Source organism: Symphalangus syndactylus, chromosome 8 (assembly GCF_028878055.3).
Source record: "Symphalangus syndactylus isolate Jambi chromosome 8, NHGRI_mSymSyn1-v2.1_pri, whole genome shotgun sequence".
Taxonomy (NCBI): Eukaryota; Metazoa; Chordata; class Mammalia; order Primates; family Hylobatidae; genus Symphalangus; species Symphalangus syndactylus.
The window spans coordinates 65,760,437-65,774,069 of NC_072430.2; the positions used below are offsets into that span (position 1 = coordinate 65,760,437).

The 13,633-nt window shown below is 39.3% G+C and overlaps 1 long non-coding RNA gene across 2 annotated transcripts in view; it reads left to right on the forward strand.

Annotated features, from left to right (window-relative positions):
- Nucleotides 1–11,400, forward strand: part of LOC129487905 (uncharacterized) — a 62,211-nt gene extending 50,811 nt beyond the window's left edge. For both annotated transcript variants that reach the window (XR_008659517.2, XR_010122127.1), the window contains exons 2-4: nucleotides 10,029–10,240; nucleotides 10,531–10,648; nucleotides 10,973–11,400. This is a non-coding gene — a long non-coding RNA (uncharacterized lncRNA). The remainder of the gene's footprint in view (nucleotides 1–10,028; nucleotides 10,241–10,530; nucleotides 10,649–10,972) is intronic.
- The last annotated feature ends 2,233 nt before the right edge of the window (nucleotides 11,401–13,633 follow it).

Sequence of the window (13,633 nt, forward strand, 5' to 3'; positions counted from 1 at the left end):
GCACTTTGGGAGGCCAAGGCAGGTGGATCGCCTAAGGTCAAGAGTTCTAGACCAGCCTGGCCAACATAGTGAAACCCCATCTCTACCAAAATACAAAAATTAGCCAGGCATGGTGGCTCACACCTGTAATCCCAGCACTTTGGGAGGCCGAGGCGGGTGGATCACTTGAGGTCGGGAGTTTGAGACCAGCCAGACCAACACGGAGAAACCCTGTCTCTACCAAAAAATATAAAATTAGCTGGGCGTGGTGGCACATGCCTCTAATCCCAGCTACTCGGGAGGCTGAGGCAGAAGTATCACTTGAACCTGGGAGGCGGAGGTTGCGGTGAGCCGAGATCACGCCATTGAACTCCAGCCTGGGCAACAAGAGTGAAACTCCATCTCAAATAAATAAATACATAAATAAATAAAAATACAAAAATTAGCTGGGCGTGGTGGCACATGCCTGTAATCCCAGTTACGCAGGAGGCTGAGGCAGGAGAATCGCTTGAACCCAGGAGGCGGAGGTTGCAGTGAGGAGATCATGCCACTGCACTCCAGTCAGGGTGACAGAGCAAGACTTCATCTCAAAAACAAACAAACAAAACATGTACTCGTTTCTTGTTCTTAGTAAATCTCTGGAGGGGTTATAAGAAATGCCATGAGTTCATCTAGGTTCCATCAGTAATTCACTGTGGCATTCCCATTTCACACACCCTGTTCTTCTGTCCCTCTGAGTATATCTGTATATGCCAAGCCATTTGGTCTTACTTTTGCTTCAGAAAGTATGGGGATTCTATTCTTGGAAAGGAGAAATGAAAATTTTGTAGAGCTGGGGGTGTGGTTCATATGTATATACATATATATGTGTGTGTGTATGTATATATAGATATATATATACACACATAACATATTTCAAATTGCCATCTTCAATTTTGTACTTACTATATCAAAGTAGTCTGGTATCCAGAAAGGGAGTCAGGGTTTACCTAGATTATTCGCTTTGGGAATGAAGCCCATGAACTCCAGCAGAGAAGACAGAATCAAAACAGCTGGATTTGTCATTAGAAAGCACAAGTTCACCCCTGTCTGGCACAGTCATGTGCTCACTACGGTCTCACAAGGCTGAGGGCAGAGGAAGTGAAGCAAGACCGTTCAGAGGCACGGGAATATATGTGCAGCAGCCAACTGTCTGCTGGTACTAACGCAGCTTGCTCTGCTGACATTCATTTGCCTGTTGTCACAGGTACAATTTAGTAATCTGGCAAGTAAGCTTTTTATTTTAAAAGCTGTGGGAGGGGAGCTAAAAATTCTAGATATATTTTGAAATTAGGATTTATTTGTCTTTGCTTCCACTTATTCACATTCTTCAGGAAAAGGTGAATGCTAAAATCTAAGAAGAAAGTCAGCATGTTTCTTTGGCTGCATTAGAGGCTACCTTACAAATACCCTCTCTTTGTCAGAAGGGAAATCTGGAGCTGTTCGCTAGGGCAGTGTGGTAGAGTCCCTTGCCTACTCTCCTCACCCATATGACTTCCTTCTGCAGGTGCAGGTATGTTGACATCTCATCAGTTACACCAAGGGCCCTGCAATGAAATGCAGCTCGTCAGGATGCCATAAAAAATAAGAAGGTGGTTTAGGTAAAAACTACAAAAGGCATTGTTTACTAAACTGAGTGACAAAATAACATCACATAACCATCAGCTCTGCCTATATCCCTTTCCTCTCACATCAAAGACTGAGCTGACTCAGATAGGGAAGCCTTAAAAATAGGTGCTACAATGAGGAATGCACAGGTTTTGTCTTTCGTTGCACTTCATATATTTTTAACAAAGGGCATATATTTAAAAAAATCATTTGTAAGATATTTTGTTAATTTTAAATGAACATTTAAAAATAGAAATTGTGGCTTCTATAAAAATCAGAACTTTGCTTTGATATGTACATACAGATTAAAAATTTAACCCCGTTTGCTGTCATCTAAAGAAATGTGTTAAGACTCTAAGGCTGAATTACAGTTACCATGGAAACCAAAAAATGTAACCATTATGATTTAGGAGCCTCTAGATTCTCAATAATTTGTTGTTTGAAGAAGGGCAATTAAATTTTTAATTAAATGAGTAGAACACAAGTAATTTTACAGGAAATTTATTACATTGTGTTCAAATGTCATCTAATGTGTTCCTTGATGCTCTTTGGGTAATTTTTTCAGCAATTGCTGGCAAGTTTTTGAGAGATAGGTTAGAATATTTATTGAGCACCTATTACATATTTAAACATTGTACAGGGCTCCAGGGATGGGAAGGATAACATATAAATACATCGTCTCAATACACGAGAAATTTTAGTTTAGTTCAGATAATTGTTAAAACACACACAATACACCATGGAATACTATGCAGCCATAAAAAATGATGAGTTCGTGTCCTTTGTAGGGACATGGATGAAACTGGAAACCATCATTCTCAGTAAGCTATCGCAAGGACAAAAAACCAAACACCGCATGTTCTCACTCATAGGTGGGAATTGAACAATGAGAACTCATGGACACAGGAAGGGGAACATCACGCTCCGGGGACTGTTGTGGGGTGGGGGGAGGGGGGAGGGACAGCATTAGGAGATACACCTAATGCTAAATGACGAGTTAATGGGTGCAGGAAATCAACATGGCACATGGATACATATGTAACAAACCTGCACATTGTGCACACGTACCCTAAAACCCTAAAGTATAATAATAAAAAAAAAAAGATTTTGAAGGACTAGTAAAAAAAAAAAAAAACACACACAATAACCCAAATGCCTTTACAGAGCTATAGTTCAGCAACAAGGCATCCTAAACATATTTTGATCAAAGGACTCTGAACCGAGGACAGAGAGAGCCAGTCAAAGGGGTCTAAAACTTTCAATGGAGCTGAATTTTAAGTCAAGCTTTTTTGTAAATCACAATTTCCTCTCTGATCACAAAAGCAATGTGTGCTAATTGTTGAACATTTGAAAATATGAAAATTTCAGAAGAGAAAATTAAAACCAGCTGTAATTCCAACTCCTATATTAACTTTTTGGTGTATTTGTAATAGTAATTTTTTTCCTATGGAGTATATATAGGTATGGGAAGTTGTCACTTTGCATGATAGTATGAGACTGCAAAAATGACCATGAAAGCTAGAATCATGCAAAGTGATTTTAACAATCAGTGGAGAAAATCCAATTGTTCTGTAACCTTTAAAATTATTTTGTCATTAAACTCTCTTACTGTTGTTTATAAATGTATAAGAAAATAAAAAATAGTGGCCGGATGTGGTGGCTCACGCCTGTAATCACAGCACTTTGGGAGGGTGGATCATGAAGTCAGGAGTTTGAGACCAGTCTTGCCAACATGGTGAAACCCCGTCTCTACTAAAAACACAAAAGTTAGCTGGGCATGGTGGTGCGCACCTGTAATCTGAGCTAATTGGGAGGCTGAGGCAGGAGAATTGCTTGAACCCAGAAGGCAGAGGTTGCAGTGAGCTGAGATTGTGCCACTGCACTCCAGCCGTCTTGGAAAAAAGAAAGAAAAGAAAAAACAGTAAAATTAATCTTTAGTACTCTGAATTTAAAATATAGAAATGTTGAGAATTAAAGTGTTTTATTTCTTTGTAAAAAACTTACCAGAAATAGTTTGAATAATGCTAGTCTATCTTTCATTGTACAATTTACAATGTGGAGCAAGCATATTTTTTGCAAATTGTCATACTTCGAAGTCTGGATCAGCTTCCAGCACTTTGTCCTTTGTACTTTCAATGAGGTGAACTATCTCTGATAGTTGTTTTTTTTTTTTTTTTTTTTTTTTTTGCCAGCATCACTTCTTCTGTGTGTTTTCAACACCACCACATACTTCTAGCAGGGCTGCCTTTACCTAATTTACGCAAAGACGCAGTATGGACTGGCCTTGGCCCTGATCAACATGATGGATTCTCACCATAGCCCTCAGAGGTGACAGAGAAGTTATGATTGCTCCAATTTTGTACTAAAACAAAACAAAACAAAATGAACCAAAAAACCCCACAGCAGCTGCCATTGGGTCAGTGATGTATCTAAGCTGAGAATGAATTGGTGAGATAAAGATGTAGTTGAGGAAGGTATTAGAATCCAGGCTGAGCAGGTTTCATTTGAAGAAAAAGGCAACAGGGGACTGCGAGGTATATATAAATCAGGCTACACATTAACTTCCACAGAGTAAAACAGTAAGTCACAGCTGTCCACCTGGAAGAGATTGCTCTGGGCAGCTTCATACCTTCCAACCAGTTAAATTATTTCTTCTCCAAAACTTTGGTCACTTTTTGCATTTGGATCAGATCTTTGGAGACATCTCCATTTCCCTTGAGGAGTAAATATACAGCCACCAGGATTTTTAAAAAGTGAGTCTGAAAGCAAATATCCCTTCACCTCACTGTCTTTTGTAATTGAACTTTACAGACCCCTTTTAGAGAGTTGTAATTACCGTTGTTACTGTTCTGAGAGTATCTGGGCCTAGAATTTTTGAGTTCTAAGCCACACAGTCTGTACGCTTACTTGACAGAGAAAATGCTGTTGCATAAACCAGATCCTTCAGATATTAGGGACTCAGGGGTTTAACTTTCCTGGGTGAATTTGGCATTTCTTCTTGGATTTACAAGATTTAGAGGAACACTTGTAAAAAAAAAAAAAAAATAGCTGGGTACAAACTAATTAACCCTGCCTCCAAAAATAGCCAAATGATATTGGTAGGCGTTTAAAAACAAAAACAAACCAAAAAAATCCCAGAGGCTGCCTCTGAGAAATAGAACTTGAAAAATAGTTCTCTGGTCAAAAGTTTGGAAAAATCTAAACATCATTCTGCCTCTTTGGAGCGTCATGACACTCTCGGAGACTCCTTCCTTGTAGGTAAGAAATGTTTTCAATTTATTGGGAATTACAGCCCTATTGTTTTCTATATTTTTAGACAAGGTGGGAAATCCAACATTAACAAAACTTTTAAAAAAATTCTCACTTTCCTGATTTTTTTTTTTTTTTTTTGAGTTTCACTCTTGTTGCCCAGGCTGGAGTGCAGTAGGGGGATCTTGGCTCACCACAACCTCCGCCTCACAGGTTCAAGCGATTCTCCTGCCTAAGCCTCCTGCGTAGCTGGAATTACAGGCACCTGCCACCGTGCCCCACTAATTTTTGTATTTTTAGTAGGATGGGGTTTCGCCATGTTGGCCAGGCTGGTCTCGAACTCCTGACCTTAGGTGATCCACCCGCCTTAGCCTCCCAAAGCACTGGGATTACACGCATGAGACACCATGCACAGCCTCATTTACGTGATCATTTATTGATATCTGGACTAACTTGTGTTCTATGGAACTTGTTTTAAGAAATGCTGGACCATGGCCATGGACACAGTTGGGTATGCACAGCTAACTCTATTTGAACTCAGAGCTACTTCCTGTCCCCAACTCCAGAACCAGGGGGGTAGTAACAGAAAATGAGCCAGGAATGATCAGCCTCTCTGGCCGAGGCTGGCAGTAGCATTTTCATCCCTCAGTGGAGAGTGTTTTGTGTATGTGAAATGAGGAGTGTGAGGACAAGCAGATGGGGCTGTGTTCTCCCTCACCCTTCTTCAACCCAAGCAGATCTGCTTTGATCTGCCTTAGATGTTGCAGTTTCTTGCAAGCTTTCATTAGAAAAATAAAAAAGATTCCATCAGCAAAAAAAAAAAAAAAAAAAAAAAAAGAAAGAAACCAACCAAAACAAAACAATAATGGGTGGTGGTGTTTTAAAATCTGTACATGGAGCAAAAATCTAGGAGTGATAAATACTCTCTAGGATCTTCTACAGTCACTTATCCTCTGGTTTTCCCATCTGTAAAATGGGATTGACAATGCTATAGGGACTAAAAACTCCTTTTGGAAAAGAATGAAAGCTTGCTCCATACTTAATTCAAGGTAGAATGTGAGCAGGTAGAGAAGGACAGGAAGGAAAGGAAATATTTGTCATTTTTCAGCTCTCTATCATCTGAAACCTCCTCCCATTATCAACTGTGAGATAGAAGGTCAACTGCATGTTCCCATGGGGGTTTAATATCAGAGTGAGTGACCCAGAGAAGCCTGGACAGTTTAGGGCTCATGGCGGTCATGGTGCAGCCACCGCTCAGTGACACGGCATCAGCCATGGCGCATAGTCCCCAGAAATGGCAGTGACCAAGCCACACTGTTCATGTGGCATGAGACTTTATGAGTTTCCTTTTTCCCCTGTGTGGGTTTTGTGTCTGATTCTCTGGCCTTCCCATGAGTCTGTGAGCCTGTCTTTGTTCTTTGATTTAATGCTATACAGTTTAAGTTAGACAGAATTCTTTCAAGTGAGAACTATTAGGCATAGATGGTGGCATATCAGAGTGTGAGGTTGGGGCAGCCTGGGATGGAAGTCATTTTAGGAGATCTAAAACTCTCTTCATGTGAGCATTCAAGCTGACCACTAAAATTTGTCTCAAAGGGAATGGGAGAACCATGTTCCCTGTTTGGGTCATATTCCTGTAGATGTAGAAGATATTTCAGCAGGGGAGGGTATTTCTGCTCCTTGTATTTATAATTTATAATTTTCTTACATAATCAAGTAGAGACCTGCAGAACACCTATTTTTCTTTTAAACTTCTCTCTGTGCTAGTTTTGTTAGGATCTAATAAAAATTCATCTTTTAACATGTCTAAAACAAAATTACAAGAGAGAATATGAAATAGCACAGTAATACAGACTATAGTAATGCCAGAGAACATAACGAAAATGAAAGAAAATATGGGGGAAAAATAGCTAAAATCCTAACCCAAACAGCACTTGACTCTCAGGGGTCAGGGGAGTTCATTTCCATCGTGCTGTAACCCTAAACTTTTTCTTGTTCTATTGAATGCACAGAACAGTGATAAGAACGTCATTGCTGTTAATGTCAGTAGGAAGGACCCTCAAGGTTACTTTCATGGACAGGGACCACTTGTTTCTTATTCATATTTTAATTTTATACTTAAGTATTTTTACAGTTAACGTAGCTTAACTATTCAAAGCAAAACACTGAAAATGTCTAGATGGGTCTGCACAACCCCATAAACAGATAGGTTTTGTCCTGGCCTTTTTATTAGCTCTTAGTAAGATTACACATGCAAGCATCCCCACCCCAGTGAAAATGCCCTCTAGATCACCCAGATCAAAAGCAGCAGGTATCAAGCACACACAAACGCAGCTCAAAACACCTTACTCAACCACACCCCCACGGGAAACAGCAGTGATAAATCTTTAATAATATACGAAAGTTTAACTAAGCTATACTAATATTTAGGGTTGGTCAATTTTGCACCAGTCACCTCGGCCATACAATTAACCCAAGCTAATAAAACTTGGTGTAAAGAGTGTTTAAGGTCTGCCCTCAATAAAGCTAAACTCCATCTAAGAGGAGGTGACACTCAGAGGTGTCACTGCTACCTCATCTGTATTTTCAGAGAAGCCACCTCAATCTACTACTAAAATTTAGCTGCAGGTATAAAAATAGACACATAGATCAATGGAACAGAATAGGGAACCCAGAAATAAAGCCACGTACCTAACAACTAACTGATCTTTGGCAAAGTCATCAAAAATATATACTGGGAAAATGACACCCTATTCAACAAATGTTGCTGGAAAAATTGCATAGCCACATGCAGAAGAATAAAACTGGCCCCATACCTCTCACCATAGAAAAAGATGAACTTGGGCCAGGAGTGATGGCTCATGGCCATAACCCCAGCACTTTGAGAAGCCAAAGCAGGAGGTTCACTTGAGCCCAGGAGTTTAAGACCAGCCTGGGCAAAATGGCAACATGGCAAGACTCTGTCTCTAAAAAAGTTTTTTTTTTTTTTTTTTAATTAGCTAAGTGTGGTGGTGCATGCCTGTGAACCCAGCTACTTAGGAGATGGAGGCGGGAGGATTGCTTGAGTCCAGGAGGTTGAGGCTGCAGTGAGCCATGTTCATGCCACTGCACTCCAGCCTGGGTAACAGAGCAAGATGCCACGTCCAAAATAACGATGATAATACTACTAATAATAAGATAAAGTAAAGACCTAAACATAAGACATGAAACCATAAAAATCCTAGAAGAAAACCCAGGAAATATTCTTCTGGACATTGCCCAAGGCAAATAATTTTTTAGCAAGTCCTCAAAAGCAAATGCAACAAAAACAAAAATAGACAAATAAGAGTTAATTAAATTAAAAGGCTTCTGCACAGCAAAAAGAAACAATCAAGAGAGTAGACGGACTACAGTATGGGAAAAATATTTGCAAACTATGGATCCAACAAAGGGCTAGTACCCAGAATCTGTAAGGAATTCAAACAGCTCAAGAAGAAAAACAACCCCTTTAAAAAGTGGGCAAAGGACATCAACAGGCATTTTTCAAAAGAAGTCATAGATGTGGCCAAGAAACATATGAAAAAATGTTCAGCATCACAAATCACCGGAGACATGGAAATTGAAACCACAATGAGGTATCATCTTATACCAGTCAGAATGATTATTGTTAAAAAGTCTAAAAGCAACAGAAGTTGCAGAGGTTGTGGAGAAAAGGGAATGATTATACACTGTCGGTGGGAATGTAAATTAGTACAACCTTTATAGAAAACAGTATGGAGATTTCTCAAAAACTTAGAATAGACCTACCATTTAAACCAGCACTCCCATGACTGGGTGTATACCCAAAAGGAAAGAAATTATTATATCAAAAAGACACTTGCATTGTATATTTATTGCAGTATTATTCACAATAGCAAAATCATGGAATCAATCCAAGTACCCATCAACAAAGGTTTGATAAAGAAAATGTTATATATATATATATATATATATACACACACACACACACATACATACATACATACATACATACATACATACCATGGCATACTATTCAGCCATAAAAAGAATAAAATAATGTCTTTTGCAGCAACATGGATGGAACTAGAAGCCATTATCCTAAGTGAAATGACTCAGAAACAGAAAGTCAAATATTGCATATTCTCACTCACAAGTGGGAGGTAAATAATGGGTATACATGAACATACAGAGTGAAATAATAGACATTGGAGACTATGAAAGGTGAGAGGGTGGGAATCGGGCAAAGGGTTAAAAATTACCTATTTTATAAAGTTTATAACCTTTAATCCTTACAACATGCAAGACAGGTATTCCTATCTTACAGATGAGGAAACCAAGACTCAGTTGTTATTTGATCTAAAGTCACATAGCTCATAAATGTGAAACCTGGATTTGAAACTAGGTTCAGCTCCCTCTCAAGTCTTTGCTTTCAATCCCTTCTTGGTCTTGCTTCAGAAGCAGATAATTTATAATCTGCTAAATCTGAGATTTCTTGGGTAAACAGTTAAATTGTAAACACTTACATTGGGTAAACACTTAAATTGTAGCCTAATCACAATCTCAGGTTGTAAGATTGCATAAAAAAGGAGAAAGGGGTCACTCCCTCCCTCCCCTGGGACAAATTTAAGTCGTATGTCGGTATGTGTGAAGGTGAAAGATGGTTTACTGGGGAGAGACTCAGATGTGGTAAGGAACTGGGGGCCTAGGATAGCTTTGCTGGAGAAACAGGAGGAGCTTCTAGGGGAGAAAATAACATGCTAATGTTAAAATAGCAGTCACAGGAACAGGGTGCCTGGTGGAAGGGAAGAACTCCATCTTGCCAGGCTGTCCTAGAGACAAAACACCCTGAAATGATAACGCAGCAAAGGGGAATGATAGGATGGCAACAATGACAGCTACTGTGCATTGAGTGTTCACTACGTGCAAGGGCCATTCCAAGGGCTTTATGTGTATTAACTCATTTAATATTCACATTCTTGCTAGAAGGTAAGTACTGATCACAATATCTTTTTATGAATGAGGAAACTGAGCCACAAAGAATTAATTCTAAAAAGAATTAAATTTGCCCAAGTCACAGAAGCGTTGTAGAACCAGAATTCATATTTAGGCCATTTGCTTTCAGAGCTTATACCCTTTACCACTATAATTTACAGACCCTGAGGAAAGTGAACACGTATGAAGCTGATTGGCAGTGAAAGAAACTAAGAAAAGGAAAGCCCAGGATGGAGCCTAATGGATATTAAAGTAAAACTGAGTTCAATTTCATCTGTGCTGACAAGGACTTGCTCACATGCTGATGATGGTGGCAACTGCTTAATGGAAAAATTGCAAAGGGCCTTGGAATGTGATCATCATGTTACACAAGGTACCACGCAGAAGTAATTATAATAAAGCCAACTCCCTCTCACAGGTCCCAAATCTGAACTGATGCTGTTTATGCCCAAGTGGCACCATTGCCCAATTTCCCTATTTCTGCCAAAGCTATGCCAGCTTGGAGGCAACTTAGCTCCTTTATTATTGATATCCTATCATGCTTTCTCAATCCTCTCTGGAAAATTCTACTATTTTCACTGAGCCCAGTGTACCTCTTGTACTTCACTTGGATTTTGCAATAATGCCTCACAGGTCACCTTGCCTCTTGTCTCTCCCTTCCAGGCTGAACCAAATGCCTCTGCCAGGAGAATCCTTCAGAGTGTCCTAGAACATTGGAAATAGGCTTAAAGCTTAAATGATGAATCAGAAGAGTTATGCTGTATTCTAATGCTGCCACGAGGTGAGTGACACTGGGAGTCATTTCAACCCCCTAGATCTTTAGATTCTGCAAATATACAAGGAGGAGTTGACACTGATGCTGTCTAAGGTCCTTGTAGTGTTGTAAGTATATGAATGCACTAATGAATGAATTCCTTGCTTGTATACCTGCCTATGGATTTCTCTTTCAAACTTTAAACCTGGTGCTCAAGGCTCTATATAAAAGTTTTCTCACACCATTTTACAAGATACCTATTCCTCCTATTATGTCTTATTCATTTCTAATCCCAGCTTCTCTTTCTGCAATTCTTGCTTCCTAAAAAATCCAATTCCATCCTCTTCACAGCCCAAACCTTAGGCCATCATTAAGGTTCTGCACCACAACCAAGTCTTCCACTGACAGCTTTCCTGAGTGACTTCAGGCTGCACCATTGTAATTCTTCAGAAAGTGTCTACACATGGTAGCCAAAGAGCCTCGGCCCTGGAGCCAGACTGCCTGGAGTCAAATCCTTGCTCTGCTACTTACGAGCTGCTGGTTAGTTAACCTTTCTATGCCTCAGATTCACCATGTGTAAAATGGATTGTAAGAGTGGCTACTTGGTAAGATTGTTGTGAAGTTTAATATATGTGTTAATATATGTAAAACACATGGAAGAGCTCCAGGTACATAGTAAGTGCTCTGTAAATATCATCTATTATTATTATTGCAACTACATTTCACACATTTTAAATAAATCTTAAGAATTAAATTGTTTCGTGCATGTAGATAATGTCTCCCCAAGTAAACAGCAAGGATCTTCGCTATTTTCTATGATTTCATGTCCTGGCAAGGGAATTCAAAGCATCACAGCAGCTATTCCTAAGCCAACAAACAAACCTATTCTAAACAAACACCTGAAGACAGTAAGGAAGGCCTTACCTGGTGCACTGCAACTTTAAACCATTTTAGTTTGGCAAATAAAGAGAATTATGACACAAACAAACATAATAAAGACCCTGCAGCTGCAGCCACTGGCTTCTCCTTAATGTCTTGGTTTCTTTCTGACTCTTTGTAGATGAATTCTAAGAGTTGGGAATGAGAATTTCTAATGGATTTACTGACACTACTTTATATAATTCAATACATAATAAAATGAAAATCTTTTGAAAATGCATATGAGTGCCATCATGTTGAGGCAATTATTGCAGGAAAGGTGAGAAAGTAAAAACTATGTGTGGAATAAAATGATAAAATATTCTTATTTCATCAGTTTACCTTTTGACTCCCTTATATTGTGAGTTCCAAATATGGTCAAGATGAAATGTGTTTATTTTGCCTTAAACCTTCTCACTAATGTACCAACGGGACATTTCATGAAAGCTAAGCAGTACGAATTTCCAGTAAAGCAACAAAGCTCCCTTAAGAAGTGCTCCAGAAGGAAAATTTCTCATCGTTTTGTTGTATTTCTCACCACCAGGTCAAACCAACTGCCAATGCCAAGTTGGACAGGAAGGGTGTCATGACATCAAATATTACATTCCACTGGCAGTGAGATGACCATTACGTTTCTCAGAGCAAGCATGGCTTCATAAGCCAGTTCCTGTCTGCAAGCTGATCTCACGGGTGATCCAGATAAACGCATACTGCAGCAGCAGTGTGGGCTAGTGGGAAGGCTTGTAGCTTCCTAGTGATTCTGCACAGCCTTTGGAAGCCATGGTGGGTCTGGAGCCATAAAATGGTGTGGTTACAATACCAGAGGTGAAAATACAGCAAAACTCCAAAGTAATGTGGGCTAAAGCTGAGTGTGCAATTATTTTCTTGAGTGATGATCACAAGGAAGATACTATCATCCAATGTCTTCCCTCATTAAGTGGGACGATGGACTATACTGACGGACAAGGTCATTGCTCTCATCCTGATCTCTACTGGATTAGGACACATCTCAAAAACAAAGCAAAATAATTCTCCTTCTGCCCTTCCCCACATAAACAAACAAAATGGAAACAAACTCTAGTGACTCTTTCTGTAGAACACTGGGGAGTATGACAATCTATTAGAAAATAGCATAGACTTCCACTTTAGTCAGTATGTATGATGTATTCACAAATACTTATTAAGCCCTATGCTAGAAGCTTGGGCTAGAGAAATAAATAAGACAGGTCCTATTCTAAAGGAGCTTACAGTCTACTAAGATAAAAGATAAGCCCTTTTTGTCTCAAAATGGAACATGCGTGGACAGCTGGGATTTAATATTCACAACAGAGGATTTTTTTCAAAGTCTTTCACCTACTGTGGTTCCCTTATGATGATCTGCTACTCTTTGGGGATGACACTACTTTCACCCTATGTATAGCTGTCTGATTCAAGCTTCATACATTTAATGCGGGCAGGGGAAGCATTTCCAGGTTAGAATGAAATATAAAGTTCTTTTGCTCAACTGAACTTTTCACTAGCACTGCTTAGACACTCTGAATCCTGGAAACATGGTAGAATGTGATGCCAAGAATTTGGCAAGTATCTGGAGAAAATCAACTGAGCTTTAACTTAGCATTTTATTGCCTCTTCACAAAATGAACCAAGAATAGATAAAGACATATAAACTTAGTGATTTACAGCTTTCAAAATATTTTCTGTGTTTCTCCACCATGTGTTTGTTTTGCTTTAAGTCTTTTGAATTGGTACTTGACTGATAAGGATATGCACTGTAAATGCATCCAAAAGATAAGAATTTCTTCTAGCTTGGGAAGAAAGAGGAGAATGATTATAAAACTTCTTGGAGATGACTCACTTTGTTTAATTCTCCCTCTAGATTGTTAGAAACTTGAGAGTGGGGAATTGCCTTACTTATCTTGGGTCACTTCTGAATCTACCTCAAGCGCTCCAGAAATGTTTGTTGAATGAATGTATAAATGAGGCATGGATGAATGTCTAGGTCCTGAAGGAGAGGAGGTAGTAGATAAAGAAAGATGGGGGAGAGACTGAGGATGAGAGAGAAGCATTTGTACAGTGTGGGAAGTGTGGGCAGAT